The following is a 22,980-nucleotide window of genomic DNA, read 5'->3' as shown; positions in this document are numbered from 1 at the left end:
AAGATTCCCAGATTCTCTAAAAATGGGAAGGAATATTTGCTCGTAGTAACTGTGGAGGGAATAAGAAAGTGGTGTTTGTGCTCCCTAACACTTTTTAGCCTTCACACAAAGTGACAGGTCTTGGGTGTGGAGTAAATAGAATATTGGACATGAAGTCAGGATAATTGGATTCATATCACTAATATTATCCATGTGACCATGGCTATGTTAATTAACCTCTCTAAGAGCGAGCTTTCTAATTTATAAAATAAAGATCATAATTCTTATACTACTTAATTTAGTGGGCTATCATGGGGAAACTGATTTGCAAACTTTGAAGTTCCATCTAAACATGTTTCCCTAGCCTAGCACAGAACAGGTATATGGGAAGTATTCCCTAGTATGCCAAATGGATTGATTTTCATGCTGTCTAATAAAGAAACACTGTTGTGTAGTGCTTTTGTTTGCCGAGTACCTACATAGGCATGATCTCCCTTTGACCCTGAGGTAATGTCCTACTGGACATTTTACATTTGAGGAAACTGAGGAACAGGGAAGTGATATGACTTGTCCAGAATCACCTGTCTAGTTAGTGGCATAGCCAAGACTTCTGACTCCATATCCACTACTCTTTTATAAGAAAATTGATTAGTACAGGAGTTTCTGTTGAAAGAAGATCTTGAGATGGCAAACCAAAAATGCCATATATCCTTTCATTCAAGTCACTGATAAAGCCATTAGAACCTGGATCCTTAGGTTAATCCAATGGAGACTTTCTATGTTAACATGAATCATTAATGATGTGAAGGACCCTTCACTATGTAAGAATTTTAAAATTTTAAGGCGCCTCAGAGGCCAACCAGTATACTCTGTAACTGAACAAGAATTCCAGTTACTTTCCTCTGGACACTTGATAATTTTCTTTCCTAAAATGTGGTGCCCAAGAGAGATCACAATAGTCCAGATGTAATCTGACCATCCCATCTCCAAGAGAATGTAAGTCACTTGAGGACAAGGACAATTTCTCACAATTGCTCTTTATATTCTTCTCTCTCCACCCTCCTCCCTCCCCCACCCCCCAGTATTTAGCATGGTGTTTTGTACGCAGTAGGCTTTTATTTGAATTGAATTGAATTGAATTGCAGTCCATTCATCTTTGGCAGGGGGCAGAAGCTGGGGATGGGGGGTGGGGAAGGTGGAGTGAGGAGTAGGAAATAGTGGTAGCCATAGTCCACAGAAGCTGAGCCCATGTTTCCTGTTTTCGAACTCACCGAAACTTCCCAAATGGAATGTGAAGCTAAGGTTCAGCCAGGGAACTGTTAGCAGTGAGTGAGAGTTAATGGATCAATCGGCTGTCTTGTCAGTGCTTTTACTGCTGACTTCTGGAATGTGTTTGATGAAAAGAAAGAAAGCGACTTCTTAAGACAGAAGATACAGATGTAGCATGTGGAGGTTAGGACCTACAGGAACAATAAACCATGTTATCAGGGTTTCAGTTGCCTTCTGCCTCCTGCCAAAACTGACAATGTAAGAGAAAGCTTTTTTTTTAAACTCTTACCATCAGTTTGCATTATTAGTAACAGCATTTATACTGCTCCTTGTTTGAATTAGGTCTGAACAATTGAACTTGTAAAAAAAAAACCAGTTCTGCTCCCATTTATTGTTTCTCAGCCCAAGACTGTCTAAAAGTAAGGATGGAGAGATCGATAGGCCATAGGAACAACAACAGATTTGACTTATGCTTTCTGTTGATGGAGACTTTTCAAATAGTCACTTCCACTTAGATTTTCCTCTCCCTGCAGAATTATGAAAGTTAGGAGGGTTACCACCAAGCTCACTTGATCATTGGTATATTTACATAAATTCACACCAACTGTGTCCTTTGTCATTAGATAACTTACCAAATTAATGCGTCCTTACTGGGGAAAATAATTTAAGACTTTCAGCTGGTCCCAGATTTCAGAACAATTGATTGAGTAGTTTGGGGTGGGGAAGAAGAAGCAAGAGGAAAAGGAGGAGGGGAAAGGGAAAGAAGAAAGAGGAGAAAGTCGAGAAAGAGAAGAAAGGAAGAGAGGAGATAAGAAGGTGGGGGAGAAAAGAGAGAAAGACAGAGAAAGAGGAGAAGGAGAAGGAAGGAATAATGTTCTCAGACTCCTTGGAAGTTTCCCTGCTAAGGGCAACAAGCAGAGGATTTCCAAAAAACTCTTTGTATACAATATGATTGTTTGGTTTGTGTTCGTGTATGTGTGTGTATGTTTTTAAACTAGATAGCAATATTGACACCAATCGATCATTTAAAAACCACTTATCTGAGTGCCTTTTATGTCCTAGGCACCAGATAAACACAAATACAACTAAGACATGCTTTCTGACCTCAAAGAGCTTTCGACATAGTACAGTAGGAAAAAATCAAATGTGACATGGAGTAAAGCGTTCCATCCATACACATGCTTTCCCCAGTTTCCTATGTGTATTCATTTTCCAGATAGCTTCCTGAGTTTAACTGCAGGCCAGAACAAAATATTCAAAATGATCTTTACAGGCTAGAACTAAATAGAATTGGACTAAATAGAATAAAACGGCATCCAACTGGGATAAATGTGACATCTTATACACGGATGCAAAAATTAGCTTCCCAAACACAAATGGGAGAGGCTTAGTGAAAGAGTAAGCTCATTAAAATTTAGTAGTGTGAAACAGCAGCTAAGAAAGTGAATATGATTTTAGGCAGCATTAAGAAAGGCAGGGTTTCCAAGAATAAGGACATGGTAGTCCTGCTGCTCTCTGCTCTTGTCAGGAAGACCAAGCCAAAAACTGAACATGGAGTTTGGTTTTAGCCACCATGGTTTTTTGTTTTTGTTTTTTTAGGCAATTGGGGTTAAGTGACTTGCCCAGGGTCACACAGCTAGTAAGTGTCATATGTTTGGTCTGAGGCAGGATTTGAACTCAGGTCCTCCTGACTTTAGGTCCTTTGATCTATTCACTGTGCCACCTAGCTGCCCCATTAGCTACCATGTTTTAAGAAGCACATTAATGGACTGAAGAGTATTCAACTGTGGATACCACAGAGATGGTGAATGGGCATTAGTCTGTGCCTTGTGAGAATCAGTTGAAGGAACTTGAAATATTTCTCCTGAAAAAAGAAAAGGGACATGGTAGCTAACTTAAAGGATTTGAGGGCCTTTCATATGGAAGATGAGAAGGCAGTACTAAGGGTAATACTGGAAGTTGGGAAGGCATAAATTAAGACTTGATAAAAGGGAAAATTGCCCTCCGAATAGAACTACTTCTAAGTGGAATAGATTGTTCCATAAGTCAGTAGGCTTCCCTTCACTGGAGGTCTTCAACCAAATCCTGGATGACCACTTGTCAGGGGAATTATTTTTCAGTTATAGGTTGAACCAGTATCTTCTAACTATGCAATTCTGTCATTTGCAAAGGCTAACTTTACCCCTCAGAGGTTACTGGGAGTACTTAATCTCATGAGCTCTGTATGATAGATTTAACAGCCAGCCACACGATGTCTTGGTACGTGTCACCTGGCTGATAAATCAAAACCATAACTTTGAGACCTAGAATGAAAATGACTTCCAATCTCAGTCAAGTCAACAAACATTTATTAAGCACCTACTACATGCCAGGCACTGTGCCAAGTACAAGGGGATACAAAGAAAGGCAAAACACCAGTCCTTCCTCTCAAAGAGGTCACAGGTCTAATGGCTCGCAGTGGCTTGAAATGATGGGGTAACTAGTATGAAGCTGGTACTTTGTGCCAGATGAAAAAATACCAAGAAGTCCTGTTCTCTGTAACAAAGAACCTTAACCACCTTTTCCCACTAATAAGGTCCATTAACGTCAAGGACTTTTATTAGATTAACTCAGCCCAGGAATGGTTTTTGAAATTCAGGTTTCATGTTGCTAGTTGTCAACAGTGGTCTGTATTTGTTCCCTGCCCTGCTTCCCTCCCCCCTCTCCAAAGATAAATGTGGTTCTCAGAAGGCTAAGGGCCCTGACCTTTATTTAATTACAAGAGCACACAGGAGTTGAGGGACAGTGGCCTGGTTCTGGTCTTGCCCACTGATAGACTTCCCTTGAGTGTGCTGCTGGCATACACAGGGGCCTTTGTGTGGGGGATGGTCATGTACTAGAAACACACCTGATTGCACCAAACCTGGCTTCTACAGAGCTCTGCACAGTGTCAGAGGAAAATGTTTTATCGTAAATCTCTAAAAGCTGGCTAGAAACAAACAAAAAAAAGGTCATAGACTCTCCTCAGTAATTAACCTGCTGAAACACAGTGGTTCTGCTTTTTTTTTTTTAGCCTTTTAAGGGAATAGGTCTGTCTTGACAGGCCTCAACAAGTAGCCTTTTATCACACAAGATCCCCAAACACCCCCAAACAAATAGTGTTTTATTTGCTAAATTGTTTGGCCCTTTTCCCCCCTTTTCAATGTACCGTATCTTGTCTTAACCACTCTGGCTTTATGGTATTGTGTCAAATTACAGCACAAAAATCAGACCTTTATACTTCAGGTTGTCTTTAGATAAATTACTAGTCCCTGAAGGGGAGATATTGTTTTAGGCAGTCGAATAAATCCGTAGTCATCTACCAGTTGTATATACTTTAAAATTGATTGGTCAAGTTAATGCAGTTGAGCACAGGTTGATTAAAAACAATGTTAGCTTGAATTTCTCCCTGCAGGATTCACCTGGGGCTTGAGTTCCCTTAGCAATACTATTTTTTTAAAAATATTCATTGAAAAGGAGTGTAAGAGGCTGTCAATGAGCTGTGATCTCCCAATCTATAGAATTAGAGATCCATTAAAATATAGCCATGTCCAAGATGGAGTGTTACAATATAACATTATACTAGAAAATATGCGTACATTTAAAGGCTTGGGGTCAGTTGGGAAGCTTTTGCAGGGGAACTGTAGTATTTAGCATTTTCTTATCTATGACTCAGTGTTGTTATCTAATTGGCCATGTGGTGAGTGACTTGTCTCAGATTTCTCTGTATTCCCCACAATGAGTAACATACTGCTGGGATATAGTAGACTCTCAATTTAAAAAAAAAAAAGCTTGATGGTTAATTGACTGGGACTGGCTGATAGGCCATTTAGGGGACTGGTAGATTTCTTTCATTTCCATTATAGGAGCTGCCAAACGAGGCCACCACAGCATCATTGAATCCCTTATTCTAATGGTGCCTTTTTTCAAACACCTCAAAATGGAGGACAAAGCAACTTAACTCTTAAGGCAGTTTTGGAATTGGGTTGATGTTTTCTGGAGCCCTTTCAGGGCTGATCCAAAAGTGATCCAAAGTGTTTTAGGATGACAAAGTATCTACCTCAGAAACATTAAGGTGAATTGTTACCAGTAGTAATCAGTTAAAGCCACCACCCTTGCTGCCTTAGGAAGCTTCTATTCTATTCTCAAGCTAAAAATAGGAAAAATACTTCACTTCTTAAAATTCAGAATGTTGTTGTTCAGTCACGTCCAACTCTTTGTGACCCTGTTTGGGCTTATCTTGCCAAAGACACTGGAACGATTTACCATTTCCTTCTCTAGTTCATTTGCTAGATGAAGAAACTGAGGCAAACAGGATGAAGTGACTTTCCCAGCTGGTCCAACAGCTAGTAAGAGTTTCAGGCCAGATTTGAACTCAGAAAGAAGAAGACTCTTCCTTGACTCCAGGCCCAGCACTCTACCTACTGTGCCACCTAGCTGCTTTATTTCTGTCTGATTACATCTTTTTATTTAGTATTTGTGTGTTTGCCTACCGTATATGCGTTTGTGCGTGCATGTGTGTATAAGTTGGTATAATCCAGCTGTCTGCTAAACAGCTATTGTAACACACTGAATTCCTTTAACAGTGATGTTCTGACACAGTACAGGGGCCTCAAACCCAGTAGTATGGCCATTGGGATTATTGGGAAGGAAGCAACACTTTTGAGGGCTGAAGAGGAATTGTTAATAGTGTTGTCCTGATGGAGATTCTATTAAACAAGAATCCTCAAAATACTTGGGGAAGCATAAAAAACTGCATGTTGATCCAATAACTTGGCATGACAAGACAAATCTTAAGCTGACAGACAACCTCTTTGACTTGGAGAGGCCCATTTTGTAGCTTCAGGACAGGTCCCCTATCATTATTTCAATTCAATATGAAACACCTGTTTCCTCTAAACTTTTAATTTCCTGTCCCTCACCTCAACCTGTAAAAAATTCTCCATCCAGATCACTGTGTCAATAGTACAGGATATGCCTCTGAATATGCCACTGTAAACTGGGCTTTAGAGTAGGGGTGATATGGTTTGATTTGGTTAACTTTGGGGATCCTGGTTGCAGGCACCCAAATAGACTCAACTCTGAACAGATACTGGCCTTTCTGTATCCTGTTGACTCTTGAGACTTAGTGTACAACATGTCATGGAGTAGTTCTACAGATACTCAGAGAGAAAAAGAATACTCTATTCTCTGGTTTGGTCTCTTCTTCCCTGTCCAGGTTCAGCCCACAGTTGGCATATAGAAAATTCAGTTTTAATTAATATTATTCAATTTTTTAAAAAACCTTACAGAATACCTACTGTGTGCAAGGTACTGTTTTACAGGCTTAGTACTAGGTAAACATTGTTGAGTAGATTAAGACTTAAGCATCCCCCACTTATTTGGGCACCTGCCACACACCAGTGTCCCATGGCCTCATAATGATTTTGATTGCCTAGGGCCTCGGAATAGAGCATCCTACTCAGGCTAGGCCAGGCCTCTCTAAGGAGGACCTCCACATGTTTCTTAAATCCCCCGCTTCCTGTATTCCACGGTCTTAAAAGCCCTGCTCTTGGCTTTCCAAGGTGAAAGAACTAATCTGATAATCTGGCTGGGGCTTCCTGCAGACAGAATACCTTACCTCAAAGGCAAAGTCAAATAGCAGAAATTTCAGACACTCTAGCAGTACAGTGGAAGAGATACTTTGGGGTAGAAGATTTTTTCAACCTTATTTAATTCCGATTCCTTAGGTGGGCTACCTAATGTACCTACAAATGGGGCTGACCCTGGGAAATTACTGTGTCTACCATCTCTGTGCCATTTTCTGCCTCAGCAGTATGATCTACTCTGCCCCACAGGTACCTTAACAGGATGTAGAGCATGTACCTTCTATTCTTTTGAGATGACAGTGATTTTATGTGGCAGGAATTATCCTCCTTTCTCCTAGTTCCTTGCTCAATTTCTTTAATATTTTGTCATCCTCACCTATTGCCTTGACCCTTCACTTCCCTATTTGCCATCATTTCCCAACCACAAGCGTTCAGAAGTATCTGAAAGTGATAAAATCTGTAAGTGATAAGAGTTTTTTTAAAAATCCCCTCATTTTAGATACAATGCCTTATTTTGCATTACTTCAGGTCTCTGAGACACCTCTATTAGGGCAGTGGTTCTTAACTTGGGGTACATAGTCTGTGCATAGATTTTAAGGCATCAGTGAAGTTAGATGAGGAAAAAAAAATTACGTCTTTATTTCAATGTAATTGTTTAACTTTTAATCCTATACATTTTATGCATTTAAAAACATTGTTCAGAGAAGGGGTCCATAGACTTCACCAGACTTTTAATGATGTCCACCACATACACACACACACACACACACACACACACACACACACACACAGAGATGCATATACCCACACACCCATAGGTTAAGAATCCCTGCATTATACTGTCAGCTAGAAGAGAGAGACTGAGCCATTGAAAAATAGCATTTATATGGTATCTAGTATAATACCACAAGAAGGTAGAATATGGGTTGATTTTATTTGGTTGGCTGAGGGCTTAGCTTAGGGACACACAACCCAACTAGGGACACCAAGAACAATTTGAAAGAGATAGGAGGTGGGTGAGAGTGTATTAACATTTACAGTCTGCTATGCTTATGGGTATATGCTCAAAGCAGAGTTCATGTGACACATATGTCAGTGCTGAAGCAAGTGTAGGACCCCTTTCATTGCAGTTTCATTGCATTCTTTCCATAAAGGAGAATTTCTGAGTAAATGTGATATGATAATAATCATCTAAGATAATAACTATAATCACATACACAAATGGGTTAACTAAAAGTATTAGAAAACCAAGGACTAAGGTGTTTTGCTACATGTCTCCTCAAACCCAATCCTTATACAAGTACCAGTATGATGCTCAATTAGAATTTGCTAAATTGAATCAATGAACAAATATAACTCAACAAGATGACCATATTTAGATAGTTGTGAATGAAATGTTTACTGACATAGTTACTATCAACATTCCTGCTCTTCTCCCAATAAATTAAAGTCCTCCCCTCTTCTCCCTACCCCTGCCCGGAGTATATTTGATATGTTACTGTGTAGTTAGGGTATCACTTGACCTAGTAAAGTGAACCAGTTTTATACAGGAGTTTGTGTGTGCTCAAACCTGATTAAGTGGCACATTGTTCCTTATCTCTGTCTACTTCAAATGCAGCAGCCTGACTGAGCACAAAGGCCCTGAGCTGTGTGATTTCACTGACTGTTAGATCAACTTTCTTTGAACAGTTATGAATGTCTTTAGGTCAGAAGTATTGGGAAACAAAGGGGGTAAAATCAAAGCCCCGGAGTACAGTATATTGAAAGAAGACACTGGTATGAATGAGAGATAGAGAGAATGAATAACTTCAAATTGAGCCCTTCTAGAGGTGCCCAGAGTACTTGCAGAAGACAGTAGGAGTGGTATATGACCAGTTTTAGAAACAGGTTTTAGTTTAGCAGGGAGGTTTTCATTTATCCATTCAAGTCTGTGCCTGGGAGGCAGAGCGATGTAGTGGGTGAAGTTATGGACTTGGAGTTAAGAAGACTTGGTCTCAAATTCTGTCTTTGACACTTAGAACTGGGGGACAATGGCTAACTCCTTTCACCTCTCTGAACCTCAGGCAACTCTCTAATCTGAGTTGTGATGATATAGGACAAAATCACAGATCCTTAGCACTTACTATATACAGATAAAACAAAAGCGGTTCCAGGCATAATCACTGCTTTTTAAGAAGTTTACAGTCTTGTTTAAGGGAAAACACAAGAATAAGTTAAATAATAAGCCCCTAAAGGAATGTTACAGACAGTAAACACTGGAGGAATTCAGAGAAGATTGAAATTAGTGTGACCATTACAGGCTGGGCAAGTCTTCATGAAGGTGAGACTTAAACCCAAACAAAAATCATGAGTGGGCTTTAAGTATGAGGTGATTGCTATAGGACCACTTCCTTTGGACTCATTATTATCAATGTCATCATTGTTATTTAACATAGCACTTGAAATTTTGCAAGATGCTTTACATATATTATTTCATTTGATCCTCACAACAACCCTGGGCAGTAGGTGCTATTATTATTTCCATTTTAAAGGTGAGTAAACTGAGGCTGGGTGATATTAAGTTACTTTCCCAGGGTCGCGGTGCTGGTAAGTGCCTGAGGCAGGATTTGAACTCAGCTTTTTCTAAGGCAGCTAAGTGGATAGAATTCTGGACCTGGAGTCAGGAAGACCTAAGTTCAAATCCAGCTTTAGACATTTACTAGCTGTGTGACCCTGGTCAAGTCACTAGCCTCTGTTTGCCTTAATACACTAGAAAAGGAAAAAAACCGAACCACTTCAGTATTTTTGCCAAGAAAACCCCATAGACAGTATGTTTCACAGCAACACAAAGAGTCAGATATGACTGAAAAACAACGTCCTGACTCTGAGTTCAACACTACCTAGCTGGCTATGTGTCAGACTGATTCTGCTCTGATGTACCACCAATGAAGCAGGTTTCAGACCAGTCCATTTGAAACTTCAGGGAGGCAGAGAAAAACTTCCCAACTAGAATTCTACTGTCACTCTGGTGTTAGCAAACTGATTCTTCTATTAAGCTCAATAAACTCCTTCCCTCACACAAGGCTGGATCTCAAATGTCAGGCCTTCACTTCCAGATTGTAGCCCTCCCACCAAAAACTATCAACTCCAATTCAATACAGGGAGAAGAGAACCAGCTGCCCAAAGGCCCCCAGGAGGTCCCTTCTCTTTGCCTGACTCACATAACCTTCCTAGACAAGGAACAGAACCCCTGCTCAGATTACCTATGTATATGGCATGTTTTGGTGGCTTTGTTTCTAGTTTTCCTATATACCATTACTTAAGAAGCACCTACATTTGAACTTTCAGGTAGAATTGTTTCAGGACCCACAAGTCTGTCATCAGCTTGTGTCTCTGTGAATATATGTACACACCTATATGACATGTATGTTACATAGAGCTACTGAAGGGTTATTTCAATCCTCCTTTCCAATTTTTTCATACTTTTGTTGGTGAGAGAGGGCAGAACTTTGCTACTGGAATGTCAAAGCAGGCAAAGAGCACCTGGAAGGAGGTTGGTGCTGAGGCTGACAGGAAGGTTAGGATTCAGACTTTCCCAAGCTCCTTTGAGGGAAGCTGGGCTGAGCTTCAGGTGCCAGGGAGAAATGTCTGGTTTTGGGACCCGACCAAGGGAAACTTAGTGGGTTTTTTCCTGGGGTTTGACCTGAACCCAGGGCAAACATGGCGGTGGCGGTTTGGGCTGCATCTGACTCTGAAATCTTGGATGTTAAGACTCCAGGTGGATTAGAATTGTGAGAGGTGGGGTGAAGGAGAATTAGAAAGAGAGATAGACAGACAGACAGAGACACAGAGAGAAAGGAGAAAGTGAGCCCATGTAGATTGCATGGAATAAAATGGACACAAAACTCATCTGATATTCTAAGAATGCACAAAAATAACAGGAACCTTCACGAGCCCCAAGTCTTCAAAATCTCCTTGTAGAATACCAGACACTGAAAAACAGCCCAGAGATAAAGACAGAGGAGTAAACTCTTCTTTATGCTCATCCAGTGCCCTTTTTCTAGCTTTCCAACACCCCAGCTTCACCCCCCTTTACTCCCTTTCCCTGTGCCATTGGCCATGAGTGAATGGGTGAGAATGTTGGTTGCTGCTGTTTCTCTCCCTCCCCCCTTTCCCTTTCCCCCAAAAGTGATCCGTTCTCCTTCATGTCTGGCTGGAAGGGCTGCTCTGTCAAGTCCCAAACTTGAGCTCTTCTCTCCAGACCCTCAGGGAAAGATGGGAATGCTAACATTAAGCTGTGGGTGGGGTAGCCCTGATAATTAGGTTGTATCCTAGCTTCCACCCGACTAATTGATACCACCTAAGATGTGGCTTGTGCAACTGCCCTGATTTATCACCCCTCCCCAGAAGCTCTCCCCATAATAATGATGATAATAATAATAATAATAATAATAATAATAATAATAATAATAATAATAAAGTTTTTAGTCTTTGTGCAGGGTTCAAAGTGAGCCCCGTGGCTCTGGCGGACTTGGTGGTGTGTTTTACCAAGATCATACAATATCGTTACAAAGCACAGAACAAGATAAAGACCAGGCCTCTTCCTTGAGGATGTTCTTTAGGACAATCTAAAATGGGAACACAGATTTGATTAATAATCCCATCTGCTCCAGTCCACTAATTTGTTTCCAGGGGGAAAAGTGCCTTTGATCAGAGGATGGCTGACTCGGGTACAACCTGGCCTGAGGTGTTTCCCCAGAGTAAAATATGGAGTTCTTCTCAACTCCCAATTCCATTTAATTTATTGTTTGTTATTGCTCAAGAAGAGCATGTTTTTACAGCTGAACAGATTTGGAAGCTGGTTTGGGGTGTTTCATTTCCTTATATAAAGGGCTATAATGCAGGGGATGGCGACCAGCTGTTCTCTGTTTCCATGGATGTCAGAGCACGGAGTGGGCTTACACAACAGCAGGAGATGTTTCAGTTAGGTATGAGGAAGAACTTCCTGACAGGGACTAAGTTAATTATTAGGATATAACTCTAAAGGAGCATTGGATTTTATTCCCTGAGATCTTTTCAAGCAGGATTCTATTATCTTCTTGGCTGGTTTACGTGCAGTCTCAATTAAATTCGGGGGGAATAGAACAGATGATCTCTATGTTTGCATGAATCCAGCAGCTAATATCACAAAAATTCTCTTTGTAGGTCATTGAGAGGGAAAAGGGTGATGGGATATGCTTGAAAAGTTTCTCAGCTCAGAAGGGGTGTGCTTATTTTTCCTTTGATTCACATGCAACAAGGAAGGAACAATTCACAGGTGAAATTTTAAAATAGATGCATCTCAAACTCAATATATCCCAAACAGAGCTCATTATCTTTCCCCTCAAAGCCACCCCTCTTGAACTTCTTTATGTCTATTAAGGGCTCCACCACCCTCATAGTCAGATTCAGAACCTTGATGTCATTCCTAGCTCCTCATTTTCACTCACTCTTCATATCCAATCAATTGCCAAATCTCACCCCACAACATCTCTTTGATCTGTCCTCTTCTATCTGCTCCTAGTTACAAGACTAGTTCGGGCCTTCATCTCCTTTTACTTCTTAATTGGTCACTCTATCCCAAGGCTCTTCCTTCTATATGTTCTTTACACAGCCAGTCAACAACAACAAGCATTTATTAATCACTTACTATGTGTCAGACACTGTGCTAAGTTCTAGGCAGTCCATGCCTTCAAGATGCTTACATTCTAATAGGGAAGATAAAGCATAAAAGGGACTGAAAAGGGGAGAGAAGGAAGATAGGGAGGAAGAGAGTGGTGAAGTCCAGATTCCAGTACTCCCATCCCCACACATTCAAGAAAAACAAAATAAAACAAAATCCTTGATTTGTTAGAGTTCTCATCCCCACTTCCTACTTCCCACTGATGGTATACCAAACACCCTGCTTTTCAGAGTGATCATGGCTGCTCACACTGCTTGGCTGATCTGAGAGTCATGAACTGCAATCCACCAATAACACGAAAGACTATCAGACATCGTAATCTGCCCTGCAAGCGCTTCCTAGGATCCTCTTATCCTAACCACACTTGAGAGAGTGGTTCTATATCTCTGTCCTCTAGGTATTCCCCTCTAATCTGCCTGTGCACTCTAAGGACCTCTGGGCTTTTCCATCCACCCCACAATGAATCCTTAGTACTTCTGGGCTTCGCCATTTGCCTTGCGACTGAACTCTCATATATGTATTATTTCCCTTAGTTACATAATAAGCTCCTGGAGAGCGCTCTCTCTCTCTCTCTCTCTCTCTCTCTCTCTCTCTCTCTCTCTCTCTCTCTCTCTCTCTCTCTCTCCTCCTACTTGTATCCCTAGCACTTAGCAAAACGCTTGGCACATAGTAATAACTTAATTAACTCTTTTGTTCATTCATTCCATCAGTAATCCACGTGTGATCCAAAGGACGTAAGGAAGGCTCCCAGCATGTTAAGTAGACCCTCTGTTGCAAACTTATAGGAAAACATAGACAACAATTGCAAAGGATAGTAGTTAATGAAGTTGCAATCTTCATCACCCATGTCAATGTGATTGTAGATACATTTGAGTAATTCATTTGAAACTTATTGAAGGATATTATATAAATCGCTGATATAGACTTATATTCTCCTAAATTACTTTCAAGTTTTCCTAGAAGTTTTTGTCCCCAAGTAGTTTATGTTCTTGGGTTTCTCCAACAGCGAATGATTGAGTTCAATTGTTTCTGACTCTCACTTGTGGAATCTGTTCTACTGACCTACTCTTCTCTTTTATAATTAATGACAAGTATTTTGTTGATTACTACTTTGCAAAATAGTCCATAGTGTAAGATACTATCCCTTTCATACATAAAAACTTTAGTTGATAAAAAAGGTAGAAAAAGAACCTTTGTATAATGAAAAAGGCTAAAATTCACTTGTGAAAAAGTCTCTCAGATAAAATGTGGAGAGACTCTGTCTGTTAAGATGATGGATCGATAACTGCTCTGCAGATGAATGTTCTGAGATGATCCATTTGAAGGCCAAGAAATGACTGACATACCAAGTCACTGGAAGGCCATGGCACTTTTCTCAGCTTCCTCTTGAGGGTGCCTTTGTGTGAAAAGAGATTGTCACTGCTTCATCAGTTCAAGAGAATAAGAGGATAGGCTTTAGCCAGGAGGAGAAGAGTGAGCACTAGAAGGAAAGCAGGTAGCAGAGAAGCAGCTTCACAAGGTACAGATTGCTCCTGCAGGGATCAAGGGCATTGATACCTATAGAACAGAGTTGGGAGTTTCCTTGAGCATATGGGCTTCCCAATGCATGTGACTCCTGCAAGTTTTCTATAAGTACGTACCCACATTCCTCCATAGACATTGTGTGAATCGATTCAAGTTTAAAGGACTATAAAGTTTGGATTATGCCACCATTTGCCTTTTAATTAGTAACTTTGGTACCTGTTTATTTATGCTTTTGCCTTATCATTAAGTAAATGTTTTATGCTGAAGAGTTAATGATATCATTATTACAGACTGATTTCATAAAATGGGAAGTACATTGATAGGATTTGACAGGACTACAAAGATTAGCAGTAGGAGTAAATGATTTCCCTAACATCCCTCACCCCCACTCCAGGATTGTCCCTAGGATGCTGAATGAGTTTTAGCTGCTGCCTTGAGATGATTCTACCTCTTTGGGATCTTGAGATCTGACAGCATGAGCACAGGTTGAGGCGAGCAAGCCAGCCCAGACGGTAAACATAGATATAGTCATGCCCCATAGATTAAAAGTTTAAAGTGCCCTTACTGATTATTATGGGTATCTAGGTTTCACAGTGGGTAGAGTACTGGGCCTGGAGTCAGGAACACTTATCTTCGTGAGTTCAAATCCAGCTTCAGACACTTCCTAGCTGTGTGACCTTGGCCAAGTCACTTAACTCAGTTTCCTCATCTGTAAAATGAGCTGGAGAACAAAGTGACAAACCATTCCAGTATCTCTGCCAAGAAAACCCCAAATGTGGTCATGAATAGTCAGACATGATTGAAAAATGACTGAAAAACAACAACACTGATTATTATATCCAATCTTCACATTTTTAAGATTCCCCCCTTTCTTCTATTCTATTATTATTTCCCTTCAGAATATTATTAGTACTGCAGATTACTATATAGTACAGTGTAATGTTCTTAGTTTTAAAGAATATTGAGCTTTTGATTTCTCTTGTTTTGGGCTTATATAACTTTCTCCACTGGTGTAATTTTCTATTATTTTAACCATTACTAAATAGTTTGAGCAATTATTACTTTACGATAAAGTTTGAGATCTTGAATGTTATTTCCTCTTATTTTTTTTATTATTTGAATTTCTTGGTAATTTGGTACGCCTGTGTGTGTGTGTGTGTGTGTGTGTGTGTGTGTGTGTGTGTGTGTAATTGAGGTCCCACAATGGATTGTGAATTTCTGGGAACAGAATCCTAGACCCTGACACTGAATCCAACATGCCTTTTCTCTTACAATGCTAGTTCACATTTCAAGTGTTATGCCCCTTCACTCCTACTTCTAGAAAATATTTTCTTACTGCTTCAATACCTTTTGTATCTACAAATGAATTTTGTTATTATTTTGTTCAGTTTTGCAAAGTAACACCTTGACTATAGCACTTAACTATCTCTTCAGCAGAAATAATTTTTTCCCCTTAGCTGTGGCTGTCTGATGTACAAACTATAATAATTTATGCATCATTGGTCCTGGCCTTTCTACTGAGAATGGTTATCTTAAAATCTAGTTTGGAAAAATAATTGATTAGCAACCTTTCTTACTTAAGAATTTTTTTCTTACTTAAGTATTTAAAAGATCAGTGATTTCATCAGTGTAGGTGCTCCCTCCACCAATAAAGATCAAAATCCGTCTAAGTCATCTCATTTTTCATTCTTGTCTAGGTTTCCAATAATTATTTTCCATGGAGTATTTAAACAAGCATGTTAGGTATATAAAAATTTGACATACACTCTCTATTTCTTGTCTCTGATTCCTGCTATATGAAAAGTTTACCTCATTTTCTAATCAATCATATCCTTGACAGTTTCTTCTATGTCAATTCTTAAATGCAAGTTGTTATTTGTAAAATACTGAAGCCTACTTCTGTTCACCAACCATCTTTCTGTTGCTTTTTGGGGGATTATTTATAACTTTAATTCTTCAGAGATTTTCGTGTTCCAGTATCCACAGCCACAGTAGATGTCTTTTCCAGCATTGAGCAGTTTGGGGTTATTGAAAGCACTACAGCTTCTCAAATGCCATCCTTCTCCATCTCATTTTCCTACAGAATTCAAAATCACAAAGTTTAAATTTGAAAGTTACCTTAGTAGCTGACTAGCCCTATCTGTAGCTGGAAACAAATATCCAAAACAACATATCATCAAGTGTCATCCAATCTTTGACTGTCTCCAATGAGACAGAACCCACTCCTTCCTGAGGCAGCACATTCCACTTCCTGATGACTGAATTGTGATAAAGATTTTCCTTAAATCCAGACTAAATTTACCCCCTTAAAACTTCTACACACTAGTATTGGTTCTGTCTTTGGTGGACAGATAGAATAATTCTATCCCCTCTTCCAGGTGACAGGCCTTTAAATACTTGTAGACACCTTTTAGCTAGGTGGCAAAGTGGATAGAGTGTTGAGCCTAGAGCAGGGAAGATTGATCTTCCCAAGTTCAAATCTAGCCTCAGGTGCTTATATGACCCTGGGCAAGTCACTTAACTGGGGGTGAGGAACCTGTGGCCTTGAGGCCATACGTCAGTCAAAGGGCCACACTTGAGGACCTAGAGAACCTCATGTGGCCTTGAGGCTGCAGGTTCCCCACCCCTGTGTAACTCTATTTGCCTCAGTTTCCTCATCTGTAAAATGAGCTAGAGAAGGAAATCACAAATCACTAACTTATTGGTGTCCTTCTGAGGATCTGGTATCCAGAAATCTAAGCAGGGCATAGCACAGAGGGACTATCTCATTATTCCTAGAAGCTATATCTTATTTAATGCAGTTCAATACCTCATTCCCTTTTTGACTGTTATGTCACATTGTTGTATTAAGCTAGAAGTCTACTAAAATCCCCAGATTTTTTTTTCCTGCCAAACTCCTAACCATTCCTCCCATATATTGTATTTGTGAAGTTGATTTCTTGAACTCAAGTGTAAAACTTTATATGCATTCCTATTAAATTTCATTTCATTATTTTCAGTATAATGGTCTAGGCAGTCAAGATCTTTTTGGATTCTGATTGTCAACCAGTGTGTTAGCTAACCCTCTTTTGTGTCATCTGATTTGATGAACAGGCCATCTGTGCCTTTACCCACTTCACTAAGAAACACATTAAAGAGCACTAAGCTAAGCATAGATTCCGGATGACCTCCACTTGAGAATCCCTGCTGAGGTGACAACAAATCTTCAATGATTACTCTTTAAGTCCAGCCAAACAGTTCCAAATCTAAGTAAATGACCATCTAGTCCACATCTTTCCATCTTCTCCACACAATTAGCATGAGATATTTTTAATCAAATTATTTGCTTTAAAAAAACCCAAAACAAAAAAAAATAAATTAAGAGATTGAGTTCATTATTGCTCCACAATTTTTGTGTAAGACAGAAATCTTAAAATGCTAATTTGACAAACTTCCAATCCAGCCATACAGCACAATCTAGGCAATTTGCATTTTTATCTATTTTTATCCTTAATGTCCCCAATACTATAGATTTCATTGATAATTTTGAGTATACAGAGGCTTGATAAAATTAGTACAATGTCACAGATAGGAAATGCTTCTTGCATCTACAGCTTAAAGACATTTTCCAGGATGCTGGGGAATGCCTTTGGCTTGTAGAACAAATTTATGTATGTAGTCAAGTCTGCCATGTAATCTTGTGCAATTTGAATGGATGATGAGGTTCTGAGGAGTCCAAAGGAGTGCAGCCAGGTGAGATCATATTCAGTAAAGTTTGGATTTGTAGTGGGCTCTGTTTCATGATACTGTGGACTAGTTTCCATCTCTTGACTTTAACCAACTCTCTTACTCATGACTTAAATCATACCATTTCTTTTCCCAGGAATGCACCCTCATTTAGGGCCTGCTAATTGACTTACAAATCTTTAGGTAGTTTTGGGCTCCTACTTCCTGTTCCTTTTGGAAACAATGACCTAATAGTCCTGTAGAAAGTCATAAAAATCTAATGATTCTCTTCTCATTTTTATCCAGGATGATCCTTCTATATTCAGGGACCACTTTCGATAAAAATTTCTAGAGGCAAGAAAGATGTTTTGTGGGCCATTAGTCAGTAATGTGACCTTTATTTGAAGAGAAAACACTATAAAGGCTGCCTATCTTTTCTTTTTAAGACTCAGTCTCTTCAGTTCTGAGGTTATTTCTCTCACGGCTTCCTCCTGATTTTGATTAGTACTATCGAGTACTGATTAAAACAATACAATGTTCTCAGCCTAAACAAACACAGTACTTTTGATTTGTCTTGGCTCTGGCTTATCGAAACTATTTGACTAATATACTTTTTTTTATTATTACTAAATATTGTTGGTTATTAATGTTTTATAATAAGTCTTGAGGTATTAAAGTACTATTAAGCCAGTAAGTCAACAAGCATTTATTAAATGCCTACTTTGTGCCAGGAACTGCACAAAGCATTAGGGATATAAAGAAGAGCAAGACAGTCCCTGCCCTGGAAAAGCTCAGAATCTATGAGGGAGAAAAATGGAAGTTTTGTTCAGTTGTGTCCAACTTCATGACTCCATTTTGGGTTTTCTTGGCAAAGATAGAGTGATTTGTCATTTCATCCTCCAGCTCATTTTACAGATAAGGAACTGAGGCAAACAGGGTTAAGTGGCTTGTCCAGGGTCATACAGCTATTAAGTGTCTCAGGCCAGATTTGAAATCAGGAAGATGAGTGTTCCATGACTCTAGGCATCGCGCTCTATCCACTGTGCCACCTAGCTGTTATGAACTATATACAAGTTAAATAGGAACTAAAATTAAGGAAGAGGGAAGGAACTAAAATTAAGAGGGATTGAAAAAGGCTTCCTGTAGAAAAACTGTTATATTTAAAGTTGTTATCAATATACATTAGTAAAATTAATGTATGATTTTGAGCACTAGGACCATTTAGTTTCATAAAAGCAACTTGAAAGGAAAACTTTTTTCTATTTCAGAGAATACTTTTATAGCGCATGTAGTAATTGTTCATTAAACATTTTATAGAATTTCTATATAAATCTTTCTAGATCAGTATGTATTTTTCTCTTGTAGTTTACTCATGGTTGGCTCAACAGTATTTTCTTAAATTGGGTTGTTATATACACACACACTTACATATATATGTGCATGTATATACACCTTGCTTTTTTAATATATTTTATATTTTTTGTAGATTCGCATCCACTTCCTTTGAATTCTCAATTTGAATGGCATATAATAGTGTCTTGTAGTTTGTAATAATTTTCCTAATCTTCTTTATGCTTGATGTGAGCTTGCCTTATTCATTTATTTTGATAACTTAATTTTACTATGTATTAAAAAAAATATCTCTTGGCTTTATCGGTTCTATATTCTTCTTATTTTCAAGTCTTTCTATTTCTCTTCTTCCCTGCAAGATTTCTTCTTTTGAACTGTTTTAGAATTCTGAGTAGTATGATAAAGTGGACCAAGAGCTGGCCTTAGAGCCAGGCAGAACTAAGCTTAAGTACTGCTTCTGACACATACTTTCTATGTTCTCCTGGTCAATTCACCTAATCTCTCAGTACTCTAGGCAACTCTCTAAGACTTTAAGTTTCAGAGGTGTTGATCTGTACTGGTAGAAGCAGTTTCTTCACTTAAAGTCCCCTTTATCAGTGAAATCACAGAACCTCTATCTAGCCTACCTCTATCTAGAAATTTAATCACACGCTCAGTCTATCAATACTCCTTTTCTGTTCTATTGATGTAAGTTTTTAATGATTCTCCATTGAAGACTACTTTAAATGTTTTCCACTAGTTTTTGGTATGTTTTGTCATTATTGTAATTCTCTTTAATTTAATTATTTTTTGTTTTAATGATTTGTTCCTTGACCTACTCATTATTCAAAATGCAATGGCTCAATCTTCACTTAGATAAATATTTTTCCTCATATTTACTTTATTAATTGCTAAAAGATATGCTTATTATTTCTTACTTTTGCCTTTGTGATTGTTTATGACCTAATGCAAGATCAAGTTTTGGAAAAATATGGTGAGGTACTGATAAATTGATATATTCTGTAATATTTTGCTCATTTATAATCAAAGGGCTTTCATATTTAATTTTTTCAGTAATATATTCAGCTTTCTAATTTCTTATTTATATTTCTATTGGATTTATCCAGTTCTGAGAGAAGAATATTAAAAGCATTTATACTTATTGTATTGTTACCAATGTATTTTTGCAATTTACTTAGCTTTCCTTTAAAGAACTTAGTATAATATTCTATTTGTTGCATTTAATTTTAATAATATGGTTTATCATTATCAATGGAGACTTTAAGCAAATAGTTTCCTTGTTTGTCTCTCCTGATATCAATTATTATTCTTGCCTTAGCTGAAATCATGACTGTGATTCATGCCTTTTTTAGTCTGATGTGAAACATAATAGATTTTGTTTCATCCCTCATTTTCACTTTATGTTTCCACATAGTTTCCAAATAGTCTGGTACTATAAGCTAATTCCCTTGGCTGCCATCTCTCCTAATAAAGATGTAAGTCTTTTCTGGACTTTTTGCTCTTTTTATTGTGACAAATCTTTTCATCAGCTAAACTTCTCTAGGAAGTGATAATTCTTTCACTTTTATCCAATTTTTCACAGTTGATGCTTTTATAAACATTGGATTCTAGCTATTTTGATAATCTTATGTGCCTTCTTCTAATCTTTATCCTTTTTTTCCCTTCTGACTTGATATTTACTGTAACTTTTCCCCAAAAGGCATTGATCTTGTTGGATAAAATAATTGATTTTATATTGACTAGTATATTTGTAACTAGGCAATCTTTATGTCTCACAGTAAATTAGTTTCAGCTTTTATGGTGTTATTCTATACTTTGAATGTCCAGTGCCTTCTGACTGTCTTCTTGAGGAATACATTTATAATATGGAGATTCACAGTTTCTAGGGAATTCTTTTTTTTTTTTGTATTCTGCTATCTAAAAAGAACTGCTCTTCTCTTTTTTGGTATTCAAATCCAGAATATAAAATTACACACAGACACAGAGTTAGTTAGTTAGTTAGTTACTTAGTTAGTTAGTTAGTTAGTTAGTTAGTTAGAAAGTGGCTTTCTTTTTCGTTGTGGTCACATCTTTTTTTCTGCTCCAAACACTTCAATAGAGCCTTATAGCCTACCAAATGAAGGTCAAAGAAAAAGGGCCTGGCTTCCAAGGCTCTCTACAATTTGGCCTCTCTTGCTTTATTTCATTTTATACCATTGCCCTCCACATGATCTATCCTTCACTCAAATTCTACTCTCTGTCTCTGTATGTATCCCAGTTTTTCTTCCTCCTTCCCTTTCTTTAGGTTGTACCCAGTGTCTGAAATAGTGAACTGGCACCATCCTTTAACCAACTTATATGCTGAATTTCTACTCATCACTTAAAGCCCAATTTAATGATATATCTTCTAGGAAATTTTCTATTACAATTCAAGCCGCTAATGACTTTTCACCTACTCAGAGCTCACATAACATTATTTTGTACCTCAGATGCAAACAGTACATTTGTAATACAAATACTTATGCAAATATATTCACCAGCAAGACTAGAAGTTACATGAAAACATAGACTTTGTCATACTTAAATTTATTACATATTCATTGAATTGAATTAGCCACTTGGTAAAGTGGATAGAGTGCTGGATCTGGAGTCAGGAAGACCTGAATTCAAATAAGCTGTATGACCTTGGGCAAGTTAATTAGCTTCTATTTATTTCAGTTTCCTCAGCTGTAAAATGAGGATAATTATAATACCCAATTCCCAGGGTTGTCATGAGGATAAAATAAGATAACATTTGTAAAACACTTAGCATGTTTCCTTGTACATGGTCAATGCTATATAAATTCTAGTTATCATTATTATTATAATTGTTATTATTTTCAGAACTCAAATCCTAAGCCCTCTTTTTCCACCAATATGCTGCCACCATTGCAGAAAGAGAAGGGGAGTACACAAACCAAGAGACATTTTACATATTTCCCCCACCTATTTCATAAGTGGTTTTTGGGCCAGATTAGAACTGAGGAGGTGTGAGAGAACGGCACCTCAACCTCCACAGATGTATACTTCCACAACATCAGCAGGGACTGTTTCAAGGCAAGTAAGTTGTGGGGAAGACTGGGGTAATTTGGGTTAACTTAGGCCAAATGAATTTATCTGGGATCCAAATCTTGGGTCAAGAAGAGTATAAAAGTAGTTTTTAGAATTTTGGTGGGGAACTCTAGAGACCCCAGGGAACCTACTTGCTAATTGCTTTTAACCTTTTTGCTAGGGATTTTCATCTTCATGAACTGCATTTAATAACCTTGAAAACTGTTCTTACTTGAGGGCATTAGAATATAGTTTTATTAAAATATATTTGAACCTTTAGGTACTGAGTGAGCCATTACACAAGATGCAGAATTATCACCAGGACACTTGTTATAGCAAATGTATGATATGTATTGCATATAAATAACATTTATTTATACTGTGCATGTGAATCACATACATATTTATACACATGTATGTAAGTAAATAAATAAAAATTAAAAGTATACATATAAGTATATATGTATATATGCCTTATATGTGTATATACATGTGTGTATGTCTGTGTTACCTGATAGCCACACGTCTAGTGATGAACGTATAAGTAGAATATTCACCAGGTACTCAAAGAAGCTTCCATGACACAATTAGGCATTGGGATAGGACTACACAAATAGAAAGTGCAGTTGGTTTGTTAATGGTCATAAATCTCAAATCAAAGTTTCTACAAGAGGTCTGATTTAGTGGAAGGAACATTGGATTGGGAGTGATAAGACAAGCTCTATACATACCCTTTCACAACTAAGTAACTATGCAATGTTGTATGTTACTCAACTC

This window comes from Phascolarctos cinereus, unplaced genomic scaffold (assembly GCF_003287225.1).
Source record: "Phascolarctos cinereus isolate Bilbo 61053 unplaced genomic scaffold, phaCin_HiC Scaffold_2;HRSCAF=192, whole genome shotgun sequence".
Classification (NCBI taxonomy): Eukaryota; Metazoa; Chordata; class Mammalia; order Diprotodontia; family Phascolarctidae; genus Phascolarctos; species Phascolarctos cinereus.
Note: the sequence above shows the minus strand (reverse complement) of the source record.